This window comes from Lissotriton helveticus, chromosome 3_1, assembly GCF_964261635.1.
Source record: "Lissotriton helveticus chromosome 3_1, aLisHel1.1, whole genome shotgun sequence".
Lineage (NCBI taxonomy): Eukaryota > Metazoa > Chordata > Amphibia > Caudata > Salamandridae > Lissotriton > Lissotriton helveticus.
The window spans coordinates 430,877,022-430,885,218 of NC_136061.1; positions in this window are offsets into that span (position 1 = coordinate 430,877,022).

Here is an 8,197-nt window from a genome sequence, read left to right on the forward strand (position 1 = left end):
TCACTACAACTTAATTATACCCAGATGATGACCCCAAACTAGACTGAAAGTGTTTCTAGGTTGCTTCAATTCAGTTTCAGGAAGTAGCTTGCTTAGCAGTTCGGGCTGGACTATTTTGATGAGGAGCATGGCCAAGATGGATTTCCATATGGTTCAGTCCAAAATATGGTTCTATGGTGATAAAAACAATAAGGACTAGGACAGTTACCACAAGCTACTATCAGTGGATAGACATACTGCTACCAGCCTTCTGTCACCTTTTATGAGTTTTATATACCACCTATGAGCCCATATCTATGGGCACAGACGATCCGCGGATTGTGCGAGGATTGGTCTCGTAGGATAAGCGCACCGTCCCGATCACACACTCAATTCTAATTGGCTGTCAAGCGGTTGTAAACATTCCGCGGAGCCACCGCGCCCATAGATATATAATAATGACTTTAATCGAAATTTTCAAAGAAACTACTGAACAGATTGACACCAGATAAGTGAAAGGCACAAGTCGGAACTGAGGACTACCTCTCTGCCAAATTTGCTGTAATTCCGTTTATCCGTTCGGGCCTTAGGCGTGGCCAAAGATCCTATGGGACATTGCATGGGGAAAACACGTTTTAGGGCCCCCTTTTTTCTCGGTCCCCACTTCACCAATCACCCCCAAACTTTCAGGGAAGGAGTGGAACTGAGCTGGCCAAAAGTTTGGAAAATTTCAAGAAGATTCATCAATCGACGCAAAAGTTATTCCAAATAGAATGTTGAGGGTAGGGCGGAGGAGCAGCATTTTACAAACACAATAAATACACAGACACAGATAGATAGTTGAAGTGGGTACGGGCACGTGTGCTCGACTCCATTTTATTACGTTGTTGTTGGTAAGAAGTAGAATAGTAATGATGATATCATATACAGATATTTAATCATAAACGGTTTATGACTTCTGTTGTACAAAGGAAGGAGCATTGAATGTGAAATAATGCACATAAGATTCTATCGTAAAGAGTTCATGAGTTGTGGTGGACTGACGTAGAGCGGTTTGTGTGGATGATGCGTGGTTCAGGCAAACCGCACTGGTAAAAATGTGTTTTGACTATTGAATTTTGCCTTAACAAGGGAATGTGGCGATTATTTATGGTGTACTTAGTTAGTGGTACGTCTGGTGTTTATCGTGTGCTCACCCTGCGATGATGCGTGGTCTGAACGGGCTACACTGAAATCATTCACTGTTGCATACTGGAGTATATGAACTTTGAAGGGGAAAATGGTAGCATTACTGGTTATCAATTGCTGTGAAAACTAGGTGTACTGATTGCTCCTCAAAACAAATTACACAATTCTTCTTTACGCAGTGCAGTGTAACTTTCACAAATTGGGGACGTATGTCTTGTGGCGATGTTGAGGGTGATACCCCAGAGGTACTTGGTATTGCCGGTGGTGGAGGTACATTTGGAGCAAACTTGTACATTGTTTGTTATCATGGTTCACATGATGCAGCTATTGAAGGTGCTTGCACATACTAGCAGTGCAACAGCACTATTTTTTTCTCTGCTTTAAATAAATCGAGGCTGAATTTAATGCTGTCTGTAGTGCTTATGCGGCACTGATATCAAGCGGTAAACTCTTTTGATCGCAGTGTACATTTGAAAACAGAACTCACTACAGTCATTGAGGAATGTTTTTTGTGGCATCCTTTAAGAAAATAATCTTTGCCTTACATAAATCAAGGTTATCTTAAATGCTGTCCGTAGTGTAGATGGAAAGCTGAATGCAAGTTGTGAACCCTGTTGTACGCAGTGTAGAATTAAGGAAGTAGTCGGCACAAAGATCGAAGCATTCTATTTTGTCACAGAATCTGAGGAAACAGTACAATTGTTTCTGCCTTAAATAAAGCAAGGCTGGATTCAAATCTATCCGTAGTGTAGATGCAAAGCTGAATTGAAGTTGAGAACCCTGTTGTACGCAATGTAGATTGAAGGCAGTAGTCAACACAAAGATCGATGAATGCTATTTTGCACAGTTAATAAAATCTGAGGACACAGTACAATTGTCTCTGCCTTAAATAAAGCAAGGCTGGATTCAATGCTGTCCATAGTGTTGATGCAAAGCTGAATTCAACTGGTATCAAGTTGTCAACTCTACTGACCGCAGAATAGATTGTAGGAACTTCTCAGCACAGATACTGAAGACAAATTTAGATCAAAAGTTGAATTCAAGTTGTGAACCCTGCTGTCCGCAGTGTCGATGGAAACCACTAGTCGATATAGACATATGTCTGCGGTGCTGTGGTGCTGAGTTTTCAATCGGCCTATATCGAGGAGGCACGTGATCATGGCGGCAGCCACGTGTCAGGGTGGGGACCTTCGCAGCACCGCAGTCTCTTCTCTTTGCAGAAGTGAACCACGCTCAAGGCGTAGCCTAATTATTTATAGTCGTACATTGACATTGTTTACATTGGACTAGCCCACTAAGCTTCTGTTTCAAAGTAGGGGGGTGAGCACAGCTACATGACCGAAATATTCCCTAGTGCCTGAGATAATATGGTTGTGTCCACTATTCAGTACAGTACACGTATCAATGGTATATGTACACACTGAAAAGTTTTTGATTTCTATAGTGAATTGTGTATAGTATTTCACAGGTAGTCTTAGCGTTGTGTACATTATTGTTGATGTTCTAGTTTTTTCCCATATACATACTTGGTTGCCACATCTTTGTAGATTGAGCTAGTGTGCTGTTGAGGGGATATAACATTTTGGAAAGGTCCGTTGTTCTGTTTTGCGTTGTCTCTGAGGTAGTAGAGGGGAGGGGTCCGTGGGGGTGGTTGTAGTGGTAGTGGCGCGGAATATTGTGATTTTTGTTGGGTGTCGGAAGTGTATAATTACAATCTCTAAGACATATTGCTCTTTAAACATGGGTGTGAGTTCGATGTAATTCACGTAGTACATGTTCGACGTTCTTACAGCATTTAAATGCTGATGTTAATTTGTTAGTGGTAAGTGGAACTAGTGACTGATTTTTTACGTAGCATTGCAGATTTGGTTTGTGTTTGAAAATATGGGGAAGTGATCAACATAATAAGTAGGAACTGTCATTTTAAAAACCTTTTAAATTCACTGAAAAACCATAGCTTTCAAGCAGGTTATAGTTAGGAATTATCATTTAAAAAACCTTTGAAATTCACTGAAAAAAACCATAGCTTTCAGGCAGGTTATAGTTAGGAATTAGCATTTAAAACACCTTAGAAATTCACTGAAAAAATATGGGTTTTAGGAATGTTATAGTTAACTAGACATTTCACTCATACAAAACCATTGAAATTCCTCTGTTATAGTTAGTTGTACTAACTGTAACTCTCGCGCCCGCAATCCACTGGTGATGATGTCACATAATACATCATTCATGACATGGTCAGTGATATCACTGATGACATCTCAAATTACATCACTGATGACATCACCCACGTGACAATCAGATACACCTCATCATACACTACTATAATCTTTCATCAGTCACTATAAAATATAGAGTACCATATTTGAATCCATTGACACTCCAATACAAGTTTATAAAAACCCACTCAGTGATTCCTAGATCTACACACACATCTAATCACTTACCTATAGATTCACTCATACATGCTGTCAATGATCAATAGAACACTATGAAATATACTTATACACCTATATTGACATTAGACAGCAGCACACATCTTATTTACTTATGCAGTCATCCCGCTCACTTATGCAAACAATAGATCTTACTAATTGGCAGTTGGCCGTGGCTCCCTGCCATTTTTTACCAGTGCGCGGGATGTAAGCCCGACTTCGGGAGAACTTCCTGTCGTCTTCCTTAAATTTATTGGGATGCAATGAAGGTATTATATTCATATTTCTGACAAAATAAAAAGATAACAGTTGTTTAATAAGAACTTGTTAAGTGAAAACCTATACAAGATTCAAGCCAAATATGATTGAATGTGCCCAATCACCATAGGCGCCATGGGCGGGCGTAGCTGTGCGGCATAATTTCACTAATTTCGCAGCTAGCAGGCTTTGGGCCTGCCGCTGCAGCTCTCAAAATGCGGCCGCTGTAATGAATTGACTGTGGTGGTGGTGAGCATGATGACTACTGCCTCAGCTGCTGCCAGCAGTCCAGTCGGTCGGAGACTCAGGAGTCAGTGTCTGATCCAGACTGCGGCCGCGGCACTGGCCGGGACTGTCTGTGGTGCCTGTGCAATCGTCGCACCTGTACCATCAATGGGGTCGGCGCTGGCAGAGTAAGTGAAGTGTACTTTCTTTTTGTCTTCCGGACCAGCAGGCATTTTGGCAACTTGCATCCTGCACGTGGCACCCCCCCTTTAATTTTATGAATCCCCGTTCACCCCTACCCGCCTTCCTGATCTTTTGAAATCGCACATTGTAAAACTCAGAGCTGGCCCTTACATTGCCACAGCCAGGCTTCACAGACCCTCATCGCCACCCTGCCAGCACCCAGAGTCTCTGAGACCTCATCTTACAGCTGATAGAGTCCATAACCAGCTCTGAAGAGCACCACTACCAGCTGTTAGAACCCATCACTATCCCTGAAGATTACTGCATCAGGCTCATGAACCATCCCTCTGGCCCTCACATATTGTCAACACACCTTTGCTTACACTGGCCTAGGGCATTGTGTGTGACTCAAAGGGTTAAGTTGGGGGTGACAGGACTGTGTACACATTACCATTAATGGGAGAAATACTCTCTGTTTGAAGTCCCAGCTGTGGGAAGGCTCTTGTTTGGTATAGCAGAACCGAAAGACGACTCAGATTTTTATGAAAATTAGGCAATCTCCCCCTAAAGAAAGTGGAGTGGATTAGTTGTAAGATTACTGATTATCCATTCGGGGAAACCATTTCGGGGAAGGTTTATAAAGAAAAGTTTTCGGTCAAACAGTCTAGGACTTAAAAGTATGCGGTTACTATTCGCTTTAAACCATGTATTCCATTGGTGCTGGATGGTACTTTACGGGCAATTATCGCAGCGGCAGCTCGGTGGTGAACGGAAACATATCACAGGATTACCAGCGCGCCCCCACTGCCCTTCTCTTCGATTAATGAGGGTCATTTGTACCTGTTTGCCCACCGCTCGCGCGAATCTATCGACCAAATGTCTCTCTGCTGCGTCGTCGGGCAGGAGCTGTGGTCCGAGGGTGGGCGCGCTCACGGGGGGGGTTAACAGATGCGTTTCATCTCTAGTGCAGCAATGACCAGGATGTGCACCTCTCAGCTCAGCAGCCTCCGTCCGGCACGGCAGCGTGGAGGTGGATTAACACCTCCGGATACTCAGTGATTCATAGCCCGCTGCAACCTATTTCCCACATGGTGCGTGGCGGCGCGGCGCCCCAGGCTTCTTATCACTGCGCACCGGGGTGCAGCGGCGCACAGTTTGGAAAGCACTGATATAGATAGTAACTCATACTTAGTGTGTTATAAAATTACTATTATAAGTATACATTTATCTATACTGTCACTCATGCAATCACTGAGTCTTACGTATACTTATTTATATACAACATATGTCATATACACTGCCTTTTATTATTCTTGTTTTTTGGACATGTACCATTAAGAGATATATTTGCACATCAGGACATCCATATACATATTCACTCACCCAAACAAGTATTATAACATGTAGTTTTAACATCATATATCTATTAAATCAACTATTGACACATCTTTGGGTAGTCACAAACACCCCATCGAACTACACACAGATTCACTCTCCCATACAAATAATCAATTACGTAACCAATAACTAATATAGACTTTCACGTAGCTAGTAACTAACTGGTGCAGCAGTTTAAACAACAATTGAGAAAGTAATACAGATATTCACACAGTTTAGTCACTATCCAATATATTTAGTGAGACACTATAAATTAGTCAAGTAAATAGTCAATCACACTGCTACTAAATCGTTCTTCTAGACACTTATACATCCACTCATTCTTAAATGCAGATTGCTATATATATAATACATATTTAAATATGGATCCAAACCACATTCACTGGATGATGCCATCAGTGATGTCATTTGAGATGTCATCAGTGATGTCACTGACCATGTCATGAATGATGTAATATGTGAAATCATTATCAGTGGATTGCGGGCGCGAGAGTTACAGTTAGTACAACTAACTATAACAGAGGAATTTCATTGGTTTTGTATGAGTGAAATGTCCAGTTAACTATAACATTCCCAGAATCTATGTTTTTTTTCAGTGAATATATATATATATATATATATATATATATATATATATATATATATATATATATATATATATATATATATATATATATGTATATATGCGGAAAAAAGCCCCTCCGTGCAAGAAGGACTCAGAGGCCAAAGGGGTTTTCAGGAGAGGCAGCACGCTTTATTTCATCCGTTACAGTGGCGGCGAATGCATTTCGGCATTCCAGCCTTCATCAGCGCCCAACACTGTCAAATGTCCTTAACCTGTAAGTTCCCACCTGTGTAAAGTACTTTCCAACACTCGATGCTCCTCCCCCTAATGAAGTCGTCACACCCGTAGTAGTTCAGTGTCCATGGGTGAACTACAACTCCCAGAAGGCTCTGTGTCGGCCAGTCCGGGGTGGTGGTGTGGAGGAGTGAAGCCAAACGATGGGTTAGTGCTGGTCTACAGGCGGGTTGTGAAGTGTTCAACCCAGAGGAAACATCACCGTCGTCTCCCCTGGTCCCCTCGTACCGCAACAGCCAGCCTCACAGAGCAACAGACAGGGCAGGGGCAGTCAATGTGGACTCAGCTCCAAATGCAGGTAAATTACCTCAATTATCCCATATTGTTCCGTGATTGCTGGCGGTCACCGGAAATGTCGCTACCTCGACCCCTTGAAGCTGTAAACAGCTAGTTGCCAGTATTTCTTCCTGGGACCATTGGTGTTGCAGGGCCATCTGTTCTCCGTCCCTGGCAGGTGCAGTAATTGATGCGGAAAAAAGCCCCTCCGTGCAAGAAGGACTCAGAGGCCAAAGGGGTTTTCAGGAGAGGCAGCACGCTTTATTTCATCCTTTACAGTGGCGGCGAATGCATTTCGGCATTCCAGCCTTCATCAGCGCCCAACACTGTCAAATGTTCTTCACCTGTAAGTTCCCACCTGTGTAAAGTACTTTCCAACACTCGATGCTCCTCCCCCTATATATATATATATATACCCTCAGTAAATTGTTCTACAGAGCCACCTAACCTAATGGAGTGGAGAAGTGTGGCTCAATGGTTAGAGCGGCAGACCCTGATGCAGAGGTCTAGCCCGGGACCAGGGTTCAATTCCCCGCCTCGGCGGGTCTTGGGCTCAAAATTCCACGGACCTGATAATTCTCGCCCCGGTGCCTATTCCAATCATGGAGTCCCACTCTGCAACTCTGGGCAATAGTTGCTTAATCTCCACAACGGCCCCCACAACGCTAAGGATGCCTGGCCGCCACCTTGAGGGTGCCCAGGAGTGGACACCTCACAGGGAAAGCCAGGATGGGTTCCACAGCGGTATTCGTACAAGCGCCTTGAGACCCTTGCGGGTGAGTAGTGCGCTATACAAGTATCAATTTACATTACAATTTACATTTACCTAATGGAAAGATCACACTGATGCTTATTCACCAGAATGCCGTCATAGCAGTAGTGGCTATTCTTAAGGTTTTTCGGCTGGCGGACAGTTATGATTATGCGATTTGCATTCCTGAGTTGTTGGAGCCATTGTCAAATGTTTCATAGAGTAAAAAACTTAAGCATGTGTTTTAGGGATGAAATCATACTTTCTGGAAATGTACATCTACGGATGTTGATATTTTGAGACAGGTCTGTATGCATAATCAATGTGTTTACTGGTTCATATATTTCCTTGGATTTGATTATCATGCATTCTTAGATAGATGATTAGCAAACAAATTGGGGTTAAATGTGTTTCCAGATAGTCGCACTGACTGTGAAATGTATTTTCCACAACTCATGTGTCATGAGTGTTATTGATATTTGGATTCATTTGTCCTGGATATTTCATAACTAGTTATTCTCTGATGTATAGATTTACAATACACAATTACATTAGATAATTCTTAAAACTTCCAAACAAATGTACAGCACTTCCTTACAAAGAAATAAAAACAGGAGTAAGTTGCAGCTTTTTTATACTAAAAAA